Source organism: Chiloscyllium plagiosum, unplaced genomic scaffold (assembly GCF_037043375.1).
Source record: "Chiloscyllium plagiosum isolate Xiang-an unplaced genomic scaffold, Cpla_swu_hap1 HiC_scaffold_23, whole genome shotgun sequence".
Classification (NCBI taxonomy): domain Eukaryota; kingdom Metazoa; phylum Chordata; class Chondrichthyes; order Orectolobiformes; family Hemiscylliidae; genus Chiloscyllium; species Chiloscyllium plagiosum.
The window spans coordinates 13,613,117-13,628,502 of record NW_028270161.1 but is presented as its reverse complement, the minus strand read 5'-3'; the positions used below and the strand labels follow the sequence as shown (position 1 = coordinate 13,628,502).

The 15,386-nt window shown below is 45.8% G+C and overlaps 1 pseudogene across 1 annotated transcript in view; it reads left to right on the top strand.

Annotated features, from left to right (window-relative positions):
• LOC122561833 (uncharacterized) overlaps nucleotides 1–15,386 on the top strand; it is a 47,508-nt pseudogene that overhangs the window by 13,361 nt on the left and 18,761 nt on the right. The window contains exons 3-4 of the transcript XR_015761057.1: nucleotides 3,193–3,287; nucleotides 8,548–8,628. The product of XR_015761057.1 is annotated as an uncharacterized LOC122561833 (transcript). The remainder of the gene's footprint in view (nucleotides 1–3,192; nucleotides 3,288–8,547; nucleotides 8,629–15,386) is intronic.

Sequence of the window (15,386 nt, the reverse complement as noted above, 5' to 3'; positions counted from 1 at the left end):
TTGAGACATCCTGATGTTGCTTAAGTGCTCAGTGAATGTAAATCGTTACCTTTAAAGCTTTTCATAGAGAGCAGTGCTCAGGTGGGTAGGCGACTGAAGGTTGGTTGATGAGTGTCTACAAAATAAGTGCCAGCTGTAAGAGGTACACGGGGAGCTTTAAACCATGTTTAAAATGGCCGAATGTTCTCTCTGGCTCCTGGGAAAACACCATTCAAACCTGAAGTCGACAGCATCAGAAGATATAGGAAGACATTCATGTGAGTACTCACTGAAGGAGAAACTAAAATCATAAAATGTTGTGGAAGAGGTTTAGGACCTTGGGGCAACATTGCGATGTTGCCACTGAGCTGCTCACTGAGCATAAATGGCACAGGGTGGGCAGAGTTAAAGAAGGGGCGAAACACATGCAGAGTAGCATGTAAAGTGGACTGACTAGCATTAGACAGTAGAGCTTATGGAATAGCTTTCACTAATGTATAATAAGGTTGGAGCCTGGTATATCTTTGATTACCATACGTTTCATCTCAATATGTAATAAACAGTATTGCACTGAAACTCTAGCCAGAAACAACTTGTGACTTTGCCTTCTCCTCGACCAGTCTGTCTTGAACCCAGATCCATGGGTGTGGATATAAAACCATATGACAAATATAAAGATTGATCAGCACAGAGCTTGGTTACACTGCCTGCGTTCGTGACTGTAAATCAGAGATTAAGGACTGTCTGTATGTCATATTGAGATGAAATATATGGTAATGAAAGATATACATTAGTGAAAGCTATTCCATAAGCTCTACTGTCTAATGCTAGTCGGTCCACTTCACATGCTTCTCTGCATGTGTTTTGCCCCTTCTTTCATAACTCCGCCCACCCTGTGCCATTTATGCCCAGTGATCAGCTCAGCGGCAACATCACTATGTTGTCCCAGGGTCCTAAAGCTCTTGCACAACACTTTATGATTTTGGTTTCTCCTTCATGATTATTCATGATGAATGTCATCCTATAGTTTCTGAGTTGTGGTATGCAATTAACTTGTAACTTGCACCACATTTAAGGATCCAACATTTATACTGTAATGATGTGTGATGTATCAGATGACAAACACACTTGAATCATAATCGTATATCATGAGGTAATTTGATTACAGCTGGGACTTGCAGAATGTTAGTTTGATGGCAACAAGAAAAATTAGCAGCAGCAAAGTTGGTGGCCCCTACTTACAGTGTACAGATTCTGTTGGAAAATCGTGTTCACTGGGCAGGTCTGGAGCAATGATCACAGAGAGCTCAAAGTGTCATTGCAGGAGACCAGCAGTCACAGTGGGGTTACACCAGTCACAGGAGCATCCAAAATCATCAACCTTGTAAAAAATCAACGGACAAGGGAGTGGTCTGGAAGCACGGAGTCACAAGAAACTGACCTTCCATGGAAACTGACCATGGAACATTGATGACGAGGCATTACTGATCAATAAGCTATAACAGTGAGGAAGGGGACTCCACTAAGCAATATTGTGAGTTAATTCATTTGCCATCTCAAGTACTAATGCAGAGAATGTCTCAGAAATTGAGTCAACAGGCAGCCCCAACACTGCCACCAAAATTAGTAGGAATCGGGAATTATCTCGCTGAGGGTGCTGGGGATAACTGAGCATTCTAAACTGGGATTTTTGTTTAGTAATCCAATATGGACCAGTGGTGGGAAAATTGAAGTTCAGGTACAAATAAACCATGATCCAACTGAATGATAGAACGGGGTCCAAATGTTGTTATAAACAAAAAGTCTTGCGTATATACAATACCTTTCATGACCTCAGGCTATCCCTGTGTGCCTTAGGGCCAGTGACGTTTTGAAGTGGGTTAACTGTTACAATGTGGGAAATGCGACAGCTAATTTACACACAGCCCACTCCCACAAGCAGCACTGTGGTAATGACTGAATAGCTTAGTGGTGGTTGAGGGACAAATTTGAGTTTGGACACCAGGAATAATTCCCTTCTCCACTTCAAAGTAGTCCCATTGGATCAAAAGCAATTAAGGCTTCAGTGTGACACCTTACCTGAAAGATGGCATTTTCAGCAGAACGGCATTCCCTCAGTGCTACACCAGAGTGTTTGATTTTTCTGCTCAAGCCTTAGAGTGGGACGTAAATCTGCAACTTGCTGGTACAGAAGCAGAGCTACAGATGTAGTAAAAATAAATAAATTTTGGCATTTGTTTCCACCAGAGTTGATCAGACGTGGTGTTGGAAAGAAGCACCAGCAGGTCAGGGCAGCATCCGAGGAGCAAGAGAGTCAATGTTTCAGGCAGGACCCTTCTTCAGAAGACCCTCCTGGAGAAGGGTTATGCCGAAATGTCAACTCTCTTGCTCCTTGGATGCTGCCTGACCTGCTGTGCTTTTCCCAGTTTTATCAATTCTGACTCTCCAGCATCTGCAGTCCTCACTTACTCCTGTTTACTTCCACCACATAAGTTTGTATCTACCTTAGCTACGTTCCACATGATTCTCATCACAGCCAGTTCTGAGTTGTCTGCTGTATTGAGATTTCTGATCTGCTGTTGGTTTTCTCAGTTGTTGAGGCTGGGTTTATGACACACAAGTGCCGTCATTTACAATTACAGAATGAGCAGTACCTTGGCACAGGAACATAGAAAATAGGAGAAAGAGAAAGCCGTTCAATATGATCATGGTTGATCCTCTATCTCAGAACCATGCCCCTGTGCTCTACCCATATTCCTTGTCACCTTTGCCTCTAGAAATCTGCCTATTTCGCTCTCAAACATATTCAGTGACTTTGCCTCCAAAAATTTCCATGGTGAAGAATTCCATAGGTTTACCATCCTCTATGTGAAGAAATTCCACCTCACCTCAGTCTGAAATAGCTGATCATGGGATGGGATTAGTTGAGAATAACACCATGGTCAGCACAGACATGATGGGCTGAAGAGCCTGTTCCTGTTCTGTACTATTCTTGGTTCTATGTATCCCGGGCTTCGTGACCTTTGTTCTGGATCACAATTCAGTGACCCTTGTTTCTGAATCAGTTTCCCTGCATGGTTTTCCTGAGTTTCTGCTACACCAATGCATCAGGAAATGAGTTTATTGCCAGAATGATACACAATCCCAGGCATCTGCCTCCCTTTGTTCTTTGATTCTTTATTTACCACTTAACCCTCGATTTATTCCCCACAGGTCACCCTGGCTCAGCAGAATTGTGGGAAATGCTAAGGGAAAATTCTGAAGCCAAGATCGCACAGATGGATGCACAAATGTCCAAGGCGAACAAAGTATGCATGTTCACTGTGCTCATTTCAGGTTACATTTTTGGTTGATTCACAAGGAGCTTTGTTACTAATGTATCATTTGTAGAGCTGTTGACATGGTCTTTTAGAAAGTGTGTTGATGTGTCCCTAATGCAGTTCACGTCTTTGAAATAAATGCAGTAAAAGAGTGGAAGACCCAGCAGTGATACGGCAGTGATACGGCAGTGATACGGCAGAAGCTGTCAATATTTGGCCACGGTGTCCAAAGTCAAAGAATTTGCAGTTTAGCACTTTTTTACATTGGATCTAAGATGGTGCACATTATGCTGCACATACCCTAAAATTAAAAATACACCACACAAGGGGAAAAACTCTTCCACCTTCATTCTCAATGATTAGTCTATCCACAAAGTACTCATGGGATCTAGTTAAAAATCACACAACACCAGGTTATAGTCCAACAGGTTTATTTGGAGGCACTAGCTTTCAGAGCACTGCTCCTTCATCAGGTGGTTGTGGAGCAGGATCATAAGACACAGAATTTATGGCAAAAGGCAACAGTGTCATGCAGATGAAATATATTAAACAAACTTAGATTAAGCCTCTCATCTTTTAGAATGGTTTTGCTAGTTTTGGTTTGTTAACACGTAAGTCCCAGAACTCCTTTTAAATTAATGAACCAAAACTAGCAAAACCATTCTAAAAGATGAGAGACTTAATTGATTAATATATTTCAGCCACACGACACCGTTGTCTTTTGCCATAAATTCTGTGTCTTATGATCCTGCTCCACAACCGCCTGATGAAGGAGCAGTGCTTCCATATAAACCTGTTGGAATATAACCTGGTGTTATGTGATTTTTAACTTTGTCCACCCCGGCCCAACACTGGCTCCTCCAAATCATGGGATTTAGTTTTAATTCCTGGGTGCACTTGTCCATACGAACATTTCTGTCCACTTGCGTGAATTATCCATCTGATATTACAGTTCCTGAGTGATGCAGGTGCCCTCCTTAAACAGTATTTACAATTTCTGAAAGCTGTTATTACTGTGTTTAAAAACTCTCAATGTTGATACTTAAGGCACTCTACTCAGCAAACCACAACCCTGCAAACTGATACCATTCACATCTCCATACATTTCCACCAACTGCACTCAGCCCTTCAAGACATATTTCTATCTCTTTCCAAGATTCAGCATGAATCTTCTTTGCTTGGAATTTAATTTTTCATGCAGGACTTTATCAAATGCTTTTTGGAAGTTTTCTACAAAAAAAAAAGCTGTATGACTCTCCAGTATCCACTCTGGATTTCTTCTGAGATTCATTGAAAAAGTTCAGCCTGAGAGAAACTTAATTTGTATTTTAAGCATAGATGCTTTATTTATAATATATAAGGGAACACTGCCAATGACTGTCCTCCAATAATGCATAAACCTGTCCAGAAAACAGAAGGTTAAAAGTCCACTATTCAATCATTTTTCCATTCCTTCCTTTGAGTCATGCACCATTTCACCATGGATGTTTTTGACAGTGCTCCTCAATGAAGAGTTATATTGTGAAGCAGGTTTAGCTTAACTCTAATTTTCTATGCACCTGTATTTCTTTGAGATGTACCTTGTACATCTCCCAAGTGTGAGATAGCTGAAATTGGAAGCTCAGTTTGAACCTCAATTTGAAAGGAAATCCAAAGTTGCCATTGAACAAAAGCTACCTGTAACTCTGTATCAACATTATGTATATATACGATCATTACCTATTTAATACAATCAGCTGAACTCATAACATAGCTCACTTACATTTGATAGAAGAGACACACCATCATACACAGGCACCCAAATTCTCCAAACAATGGAATATTCAAACCTTGCGCTTCATATGAACTATCCAGGCACTTTAGAGCATATATTTCCCCATTGTTCTCCAATGGCTGACACGTTAGCAATTAGAATCAATTGGCACCCATTCTCTCCTCAACATGATCACTTGAAATTTGTCATTCTTGCATTTCTTCTGTCAAGAGCAAGGTAATAAGCTTTGGCAATACATCTCTTTTCAGCAAGATTAAAGTCATCTATTTTCTTCAACCAATGACATGTCAACATGGGTGGCAACATAAAGCTGGAATGAAGTGGGAAGAATGAGGATAAATATTTTTAAGACTCCTTAAACTCCATCACTGATCCAGTGCTCCTATATCATGTCTGATTTTGTTTTCCTGTTCAAAATTGTTTTTCTGTTTGTTTCTATTGAACATATTTAAGAATATTCTCTTCAAAGGTCTTGGGGAATGTTCAATGATTTTATTGGAATGAGAGCAAAATCAGATATTCTCTCAAATAGGATCAAAGAATGATGCTGGATGAGGCCCTTCAGTCCATTTCACCTCTGCCAGCTCTTTGAAAGAGCTAACTAATTAGTTCCCTTTCTTCTTTTCCTTTCTTTTTCCAACTCCCTGTTGAAAATTATCATTGAATCTGCTTCTCTACCCTTTTAAACAATGTCCGAAAAACTCATTGTGGAATGCATTTTTTGCTATGGTCTTTTTTTTTAAATCAGTCACCTTTGATCTGTGTCTGCTGAATTCTAACCTTTCTTCCATTCACTTTTTTTGGCTTCCAACTAAAAGTGAATGGAAGGAAGATTCAGATCGAATTAAGGGAATCGAATGCTTATTCACAGCTGAATTTTCTCCACTTTGAAAATATTCAACCAGCTATTTCTGGTTCCTCACTCTGCTTACTTCCTCAGCCCTGCTTCCAGTCTTAATTTTACAGGAGTTAGCCAATGAGACCATCTCCATCGTCACCTTAAAATTAGAGATGGGAGGTTGGGCCCAGGAGGCGGAAGGGAAAATCTGGAGTCAGAATGTGAGGAATACCAGGAGCCTTCACTGTAGCTTCACTCAGAATGCAGCTGCAGTGACAGAGATATGAGTGGGTCCAATGCGAGAGGAGAGAGGTGAGGATACTTTCACTAGAAAGTCTTTCCTGCCCGAATCTGCTGCACGGATAGGTCTATGTCTAACGTTGGCTACTTGGTCCAGTTTTGGTCAAACAAATAGCACGCGTCAAGCCATTAGTTCCGCCTGCTGAATGCTTGGCTCTTGTGAGTTACTTGATCCTATTTTAATTGATTTCCCATCGCTGCCTGGCAAGTTGCTATGACTGCCTCTGGTAAAAATGCCATCAAAAAACTCACATAGCAAAGACGAGTAAGAGTAGCCTGTTTAGCCCTTTGAGTCTGCCCTTCCATTCAATATGATCATGACCTATCCTCCAACTCAGTACTCTCTTCCTGCTTTCGCCTCATACCCCATATGCTGAATCTGATGGGAATTTGTCAAGCCCAGCACTCATTGTCTCCAAGTCCCTGAAAACTAAAATCAAAAATCTGGTTCACTAATGTCCTTTAGGGAAGGAAACTACTGTCCTTACCTGGTCTGGCCTACATGTATCTCCCAGACCCACTGTAATACGGTTGACCGTTAACTGCTGTCAGGGCAATGATAGGCAAAACATGCCGGCCTAGCCAGTAACACCCTCATCCCATTAATTAATAATAAAAATAAGCTAGCCCCCCCCCCCCCCCTTCCATTATTTAACTATTGAATGCAAATGGTTCAATGCGGAAATGTGTAACATTGGGTGAAACGATGTTGCTTTATCCCTAAGTACTAATGAAAACATTGGATGGTCGTTTACAGTTCACTCGGAGTTGGAGTTGCAGTAGCAACATGTACGTTCCCATGCATGTGGTAGACTAGAGGTATTCCAACTTCTTTCCATCACATAGCTGATCAGAACTCTCTCGTGCTGTTGCTTCCTGCCAATGACGTGTGGTGGAAAGATTTGCAAGTTGATACTCAATATAATTTGGCTATGTGATGTACATACCTTCTTTGGCCATCAAGGTATTGGCTGGGACTCATTCCTGGAGCCTCTAGCTCAGAAACGGATACACCCGACTGCACTGCAAGCTTTGATCAGCTACAATTGGAGTACGATATTGTGAAACAGTTCATACCTTGCTGCGTCTGACTCCTGTAAGGAAAATAAAAAAACGCTCCAAACTAAGCTCACTAACCAGTAAGTAGCTCATGATTTGACTTGTAAGAGCTAACTTGTCCCAACAATTCTTGTGGTTGCTAAATTGGTGCAGCAACCATCATGATCAGAATGCCTTTGGCACACTGCTCCTGCCAAAATATGTATTTCCCATTTATTACAAAAGGAATAATGAGAGGCTGTATGAACCCATTGATGCTACAAATGGCCATCCGAAACAGCTCTTAGATTGTTCCAATCAAATAAGGAGGAATGGAGTTGGCACATCTATAACATGTGAATATATTAAGTTCACTTTTCATTTCTTTGTTTTGTTTCTACTGGAAGGCAGATTACAATTTCTAGAAAGGGCATTGTTGGCAAAGTCACATTTATTACACATCCATTATTTCATTGAAGTGATGATGGTGGCTCTTCTTAGTGATAGAGATATACAGCACGGAGACAGACCCTTCTGTCCAATTTGTCCATGCTGACTAGATATCCTAACCTAATCTCGTCCCATTTGCCAGCAGTTGGCCCATATCCCTCTAAACCCTTCCTATTCATATATTTATCCAGATGCATTTTAAATGTTGTAATTGTACTTGCCTCCACCATTTCCTCTGGCAGCTCATTCCATACGCGCACCACCCTCTGCATGAATAGGTTGTCCCTTAGGTCCCTTTTAAATTTTTTCTCCCCTCACCCTAAACCTATGCCCTCTAGTTCTGGACTCCCCCACCCCAGGAAAAAGACCTTGTCTATTTACCCTATCCATGCTCCTCATGATGTTTATAAACCTCTACAAACACCCACCAGCTTCTGCGTTCCAGGGAAAACAGCCCCAGCCTATTCAGCCTCTCCCTATAGCTCAAACCCTTCAACCCTAGCAACATCCTTGTAAATCTTTTCTGAACCCTTTCAAGTTTCTTGAGCTACTACAGTCTTTGTGATGTGGTGGCTTAGTTCCATGGAGGGTGGTAGCTGTCTAATACCTTGTTTAAGCTCCATTCTTGCTGTATAAATTAACACAGAGAGGAAACGTTTGACAACTATGAGAAAGAAGCCACTTGCTGAGGAAAAATGGATATATTTCTTTTAAAATATATGTTTTTTTTATCGATTATAAATAAACCAATTGCATATGAGAGACAACATGTAATGTTAACCTTGTAGTTTATAGAAGATTCTCCTCTGTTGAAGTTGTTATTAACATTATTAATTTATTTTGTCTAGTCTGCATTTAACATCTACACGAGAGACCTTCGAATAAAACAGGATGCACATCCACACCCCAACTGCTTAAGTGATGATTGGGTCAGTATTAAAAATTATTTGTTCATTTGCATTGCTTTTTCCCACGTGAGTCTTTATTGTAGGCAAATAACCTGTTGCTTTTAGGAATCATCAATTTCCTAAAAGCAAACTTGTGGAATTTCACCACAAACAGAAAATGCTGGAGATCACAGCAGGTCAGGCAGCATCCGTGCAGAGAGTGTAAACGAATGTTTCAAGTCTCAATGACTCTTCGTCAGAGCTTGTGGACTTTCAGGTGGACTTACACTTGCCTCATCCCTTGGCCTTTTTAAGAAAATGAATAATTAAGGTCGCCCTGCATGACTTAGTAGATAAATAAGCATCCAGTGGCAGTGAACTGCATAAACTCGTAAGGGGTGAGCTTTAGTTACACTTTGGATCGGTTGTTCTCAGTCGGGTGGCTGTCTTGTGCTACATTTGTCTCCAACGGCTAGAACAATCTTTCTACCTCTCACCATGGGAATAATAATCAGCATCAAAAAGTAGTACATCAGTGGAAATTAGCTGATGCCAGCATCACGCTCAGCTGGCTGGCTCCCCTGACACTGTACAGCTCTCTCACAGTCAATCTGAGGATTTAAACATAAGGAGGCAGGGTTTGTGGAACTCTACCTCAGCATGCCTTGAGGGAGTGAGAAAGGAAAGGAAAAATACCAATGAGCCTATGGAAGTAATAATGTAGTCTGGTTGTGTTTGACTTGCTCAGGGCTCCTAGCCTTCCACTTAATGTATACCTCAGAATTCCATACTGTTGTGACAGTGTTGCACAACCAAAATGTGGATGGTCCAACAGGTGACATACTGGGGATATCAAATGCCTCACCACAGGCTTGTACACCACAGCATTTGCAACAAATATAGTTTGGTCCAGGGCAAACACATCCATGGAAAGTGTTTGAGGGTTGAGCAGCTCCAGCTCAGAGTTGATGAGCTAGTGTCTGAGCTACAGCTACAATGCATCAGGGAGGGAGAATGTTACCTTGACACTTTGTACCAGGAGCCAGTCACACCTCTTGCCACTGGGTCATCTAATCTGGTCAGTGTTCAGGGACCGGAGAGTGTGACTGTGAGTGATGCAGCTAAGGAGACCTAGAAGGCAGGAGCACAGGAGCTTCAGCCTATGTAATTGTCAGCAGGTTTGAGGGTTTTTTCACAATATGCAATACAATATACAATATCCTTTTATTGTCACATGTACTCCACATGTACACAGTGAAAAGCTGTTACAGCATTATCTTAGCTACAAATACCTCATTTACAATTCTCGGATACAGCAGAGGAATAAAAGTAGTTGCATTAACTACAGAGTTGAAACATAAGTTAAAACAAGGGCAACATTAAAGGATTGATATTACAGTAAGGTGGGAAAACTCAAACAGATATTACATTGCAGCAGCTCAGCATAGGGTCTGACTGCCCGCGCTAGACCAAATTCCAATAGCCATCCCCACTCCACTCACGGCCCTAGTCTACTCTGTACTGGTGTACAGCTAGTCCAAGGTAAGTTCCAGAACTGCCTCCCCCATCAAAGTCACCTACCGGGACTCACTCCCAGCTACGGGGCCGTTTTCCCCACACCCTGCCCCGGGGGCTGTTACCCCACACCCTGCCCCGGGGGCAATTACCCCACTCCCTGCCCCGGGGGCTGTTACCCCACACCCTGCCCCGGGGGCAATTACCCCACTCCCTGCCCCGGGGGCTGTTACCCCACTCCCTGCTCTGGGGACTGTTACCGCACTCCCTGCCCCGGGGGCTGCTACGCCACTCCCTGCCCTGGGGACTGTTACCCCACTCCCTGCCCTGGGGACTGTTACCCCACTCCCTGCCCCGGGGGCTGTTACCCCACTCCCTGCCCCGGGGGCTGTTACCCCACTCCCTGCCCCGGGGCCTGTTACCCCACTCCCTGCCCCGGAGGCTGTTACGCCACTCCCTGCCCTGGGGACTGTTACCCCACTCCCTGCCCCGGGAGCTGTTACCCCACTCCCTGCCCCGGGGACTGTTAACCCACTCCCTGCCCCGGGGACTGTTACCCCACTCCCTGCCCCGGGAGCTGTTACCCCACTCCCTGCCCCGGGGACTGTTACCCCACTCCCTGCCCTGGGGGCTGTTTCCCCACTCCCTGCTCTGGGACTGTTTCCCCACTCCCTGCTCTGGGGGCTGTTACCCCACTCCCTGCCCCGGGGACTGTTTCCCCACTCCCTGCCCCGGGGGCTGTTACCCCACTCCCTGCCCCGGGGGCTGTTACCCCACTCCCTGCTCCGGGGGCTGTTACCCCACTCCCTGCTCCAGGGGCTGTTACCCCACTCCCTGCTCCGGGGGCTGTTACCCCACTCCCTGCTCTGGGGGCTGTTACCCCACTCCCTGCTCTGGGGGCTGTTACCCCACTCCCTGCTCTGGGGGCTGTTACCCCACTCCCTGCCCCGGGGGCCGTTACCACACTCCCTGCTCTGGGGGCTGTTACCACACTCCCTGCCCCGGGGGCTGTTACCACACTCCCTGCTCTGGGGACTGTTACCCCACTCCCTGCTCCGGGGGCTGTTACCCCACTCCCTGCTCCGGGGGCTGTTACCCCATTCCCTGCCCCGGGGGCTGTTACCCCATTCCCTGCCCCGGGGGCTGTTACCCCATTCCCTGCCCCGGGGGCTGTTACCCCACTCCCTGCCCTGGGGACTGTTACCCCACTCCCTGCTCTGGGGGCTGTTACCCCACTCCCTGCTCCGGGGGCTGTTACCCCATTCCCTGCCCCGGGGACTGTTACCCCACTCCCTGCTCTGGGGACTGTTACCCCACTCCCTGCTCTGGGGGCTGTTACCCCACTCCCTGTCTGGGGGCTGTTACCCCACTCCCTGCCCCGAGGACTGTTACCCCACTCCCTGCTCCGGGGGCTGTTACCCCATTCCCTGCTCCGGGACTGTTACCCCACTCCCTGCCCCGAGGACTGTTACCCCACTCCCTGCTCTGGGGGCTGTTACCCCACTCCCTGCCCTGGGGACTGTTACCCCACTCCCTGCCCCGAGGACTGTTACCCCACTCCCTGCTCCGGGACTGTTACCCCACTCCCTGCTCTGGGGACTGTTACCCCACTCTCTGCCCCGGGGGCTGTTACCCCACTCTCTGTCCCGGGGACTGTTACCCCACTCCCTGCCCCGGGGGCTGTTACCCCACTTCCTGCTCTGGGGACTGTTACCCCACTCCCTGCCCCGGGGGCTGTTACCCCACTCCCTGCTCTGGGGACTGTTACCCCACTCCCTGCTCCGGGGGCTGTTACCCCACTCCCTGCTCCGGGGGCTGTTACCCCACTCCCTGCCCCGGGGGCTGTTACCCCACTCCCTGCTCCGAGGACTGTTACCCCACTCCCTGCCCCGGGGACTGTTACCCCACTCCCTGCCCCGGGGACTGTTACCCCACTCCCTGCCCAAGGACTGTTTCCCCACTCCCTGCCCAAGGACTGTTTCCCCACTCCCTGCCCTGGGGGCTCTTACCCCACTCCCTGCTCCAGGACTGTTACTCTACTCCCTGCCCTGAGGACTGTTACCCCACTCCCTGCTCTGGGGCCTGTTACCCCACTCCCTGTCCCGGGGACTTTTACCCCACTCCCTGCCCCGTGGGCTGTTACCCACTCCCTGCCCCGGGGACTGTTTCCCCACTCCCTGACCTGGGGGCTGGTACCCCACGCACAGTATCGGGGCTCCTGCATGGGGTCTTGCTGCTTGTGCCAGTCTTGGCCACCAGAGCTGATGGTAGAGGAAGAAAGAAAGAGAGAAATTGGAAGGAATAGAACAGGTGAAGCAGAGGATCTCCGACAGGCAAATCTGCTTCAATCTCCAGTGTCATAAACAGGTCCGGCAGCATCCACAGAGAGAGAGGGAAAGAAACCACGTTTACATTTGAACTCCTCCAGAACACTTATTATTTCAGAATTTTGGAAAAATAAATTAATGGACCAGATGGATTTTTGCAAGAGTCAATGATAACTGTCATTACTACTGAATCATGCTTCATAAATCAAGCTTAAACTGGTGGTATTTGAACCCATGCTCCCTGGTGTTTATGCTAGTTATTATTAGTAATAACATTATCACTACACAGCCATTTTCGCCACAACCGTACATGTTATAACAGTGCTAATGAGGTGCCTTGTTACATTCAGAAAGACCACTCTGCGAGGTCTTGTATTAATGGAATGTGCAGGGAGCTGGGAAATATGCTCTCTGAAAGTTATAGAACAACTTGTATCAGATGCCAGTCTCTGTGAGAGCCAAATGCTGGACATTACTAACATTGGGAGTGAGTCCTTCTATCTCTTGTAACATACAGTACGATCTGATAACGGTGTTATAACTGAAATGGTTTATTATTAACAATACAGTCAAAAGCAGGAGAGCTAAATACTTGACAGCCGGAACTCTTTTCATGTGGATGCACTGCTATAAAATTTTCATTTGTGAGTTGAATATGTTCAGTCATCATGGAATTGTTCACAATTAATCCAGGGATTGGGATAACCTTACTTCCTCAGTTGGTTTCCTTATACTCTCCAAAAGGATGATGAGGGCAAGTTCAGTTGTAACTGTGAGGATGTAGCTGTTGTGGAAATGCACTTACCCAGAACGTCTGGTCTCCATATCATTGAAGACCAGATGTACCCTGTCAGATTAACATCAGGACACCTCGAAGTCCCTACATACCAGTAATACAATAATTGCTGAGATGTCTGTGAAAAAGCCCACAGTCCGAGACTCTGGAGGGCTCTGACTTAATATAATGGTTAGGCAAGAAATGTCCGAGAAGATTTTAATTGCTCTCAGACAGCCATAAAACTGCACCCCCACCCCCAATCATGCTGTCTGAGCCCCCCCATCTCCCCAACCCTAGGCCAAGCACTCAACCTGATTGCCCATTCCCCCCCCCCCCCCCCCCCCCCATGATGCCCCAGCATTCCTGTCCACAACATGTGCTCCACCCCAGGGATATGACTGCACCCTCAAGATAACTAACCCACAGTATTCACCTGCTCACTCACTCACCTGCCACCTGCGTCACCCTACCCATATATCTGCCACCTTACCCATCTGCCACCCTTCTTGCTGTTCCACCTAAAACCCTTACTCTTTACCCACACTATTGCCTCACCTATTCCCACCCTTCCTCTCTCCCATCCTACCTGCTAATTCACGTACTTGATACCACGCCCCTTCACTCACCTGGCAACCTACCCCCTCGCCCGTCTGGTTCCCTCCCTTCTTCCTTACCCTCCTAGCACTTTATATGCTCACCCAGCTGACAGCTTGCCTCCTTAACTCACCTGTCCAACCCAACTCACGCCCCTGCCATCCTGTGCCCCACCCACCCTCTTGCCATCCTATAATTCGCCTGTCAATCTGTCGTCCCACCTCTTTGTTCACGAATCTGACATCGCATCCGCTCACTCACCTGGTACCTTACCTTGCATCCATACCCGGCCACTTGTCACCCTACTTCACAATCCACTTCCTTGCCATCCTATCCCCTAACATACCCATCTGCCCACTTAACTCCCATATCCACTCACCGCGCACACTGGCCTTCTCTCCCTAGCTTGCCAAAGAGGCATTTGGAACAGTGTTTATTTAAAACATGATGGCTATTGCTTTAGCATCTGTGATGGTGACAGTCCCTCCAATGTGCCCTGTATGGTTTGCTGTTCAGTGGCTGGTGGTATGAATCCTGCATCAGATGTCGTGCCCAAAGAAAATCGTACAGAACTAATGCATTGTCTGATTTAGATCCGAAACGTAGATTCCAACCCATGATTGGAAAATTTGTGGCCAATTTGATAAGCAGTTAATACTTGAACATATAAATAGTAACTGACTCAGCTGTGATCTAAGAGATCACATGATGATGGAGAATCTCTATACAGATCTCAAATGTCTAGGCCTCATTCTAACTTCAATAGCTCATAGAATGTAAACAGTTATGAGAGTGTGTTGCTGGAAAAGAACAGCAGGTCAGGCAGCATCCTAGGAGCAGGCGAGTCTTTCCTGATGAAGGGCTTATGCCTGAAACATTGATTCTCCTGCTCCTCAGTTGCTGCCTGACCTACTGTGCTTTGCCTGACCTGCTGTGCTTTTCCTGCACCACACTCTCGACTCTGATTTACAGCATCTGCACTCCTTACTTTCTCCTAATGTAAACATTTACCTCAAGAAGACCTTGGACCCAAGCAAATTCTCTCCATTAATTAACCTCCTCCAAGACTGTCACCAGAATAATAGAGTCACATTCAAAGGAAAATTGGATAGTTACCTTTCCCCGTAATTGGCAAAGCAAATGGAGTGGAAGTAACTGGAGAGCTCTCTCAACCCCCCTCAATCTCCATTGCTTTAAGGAGAACAAGCCTGGTTTCTCCAGTCAAATATTGTTGCTAAAACCCCTTTTCCATGGAAATGTTCCAGTAAATCTTCCCCTCACCTTCTTGAAGATCCTTACCTTCTTCCCAAAGTGTGTTGATCAAAACTGGATGCACTAGGGGCCTGGTCAGAGCTTTGTAAAAGGTTCATAATAACTTGCTTTTGCTCAGGCACTTGAATATCTATAACTATGAAATGTGAGATCTGACATCCTTGGCTAACTTACTGCCTCCTACAGGCAGGATGGGTTGAAATGGTCTTCAGCTGTACTCTGTGATTCCAAGAACTGGCAGCCAAAATAAAATAAGCATCACAAGAATGTGACAAATACTAAAGAGTATATTTTTCTCTTCTCCTCTGACCTTA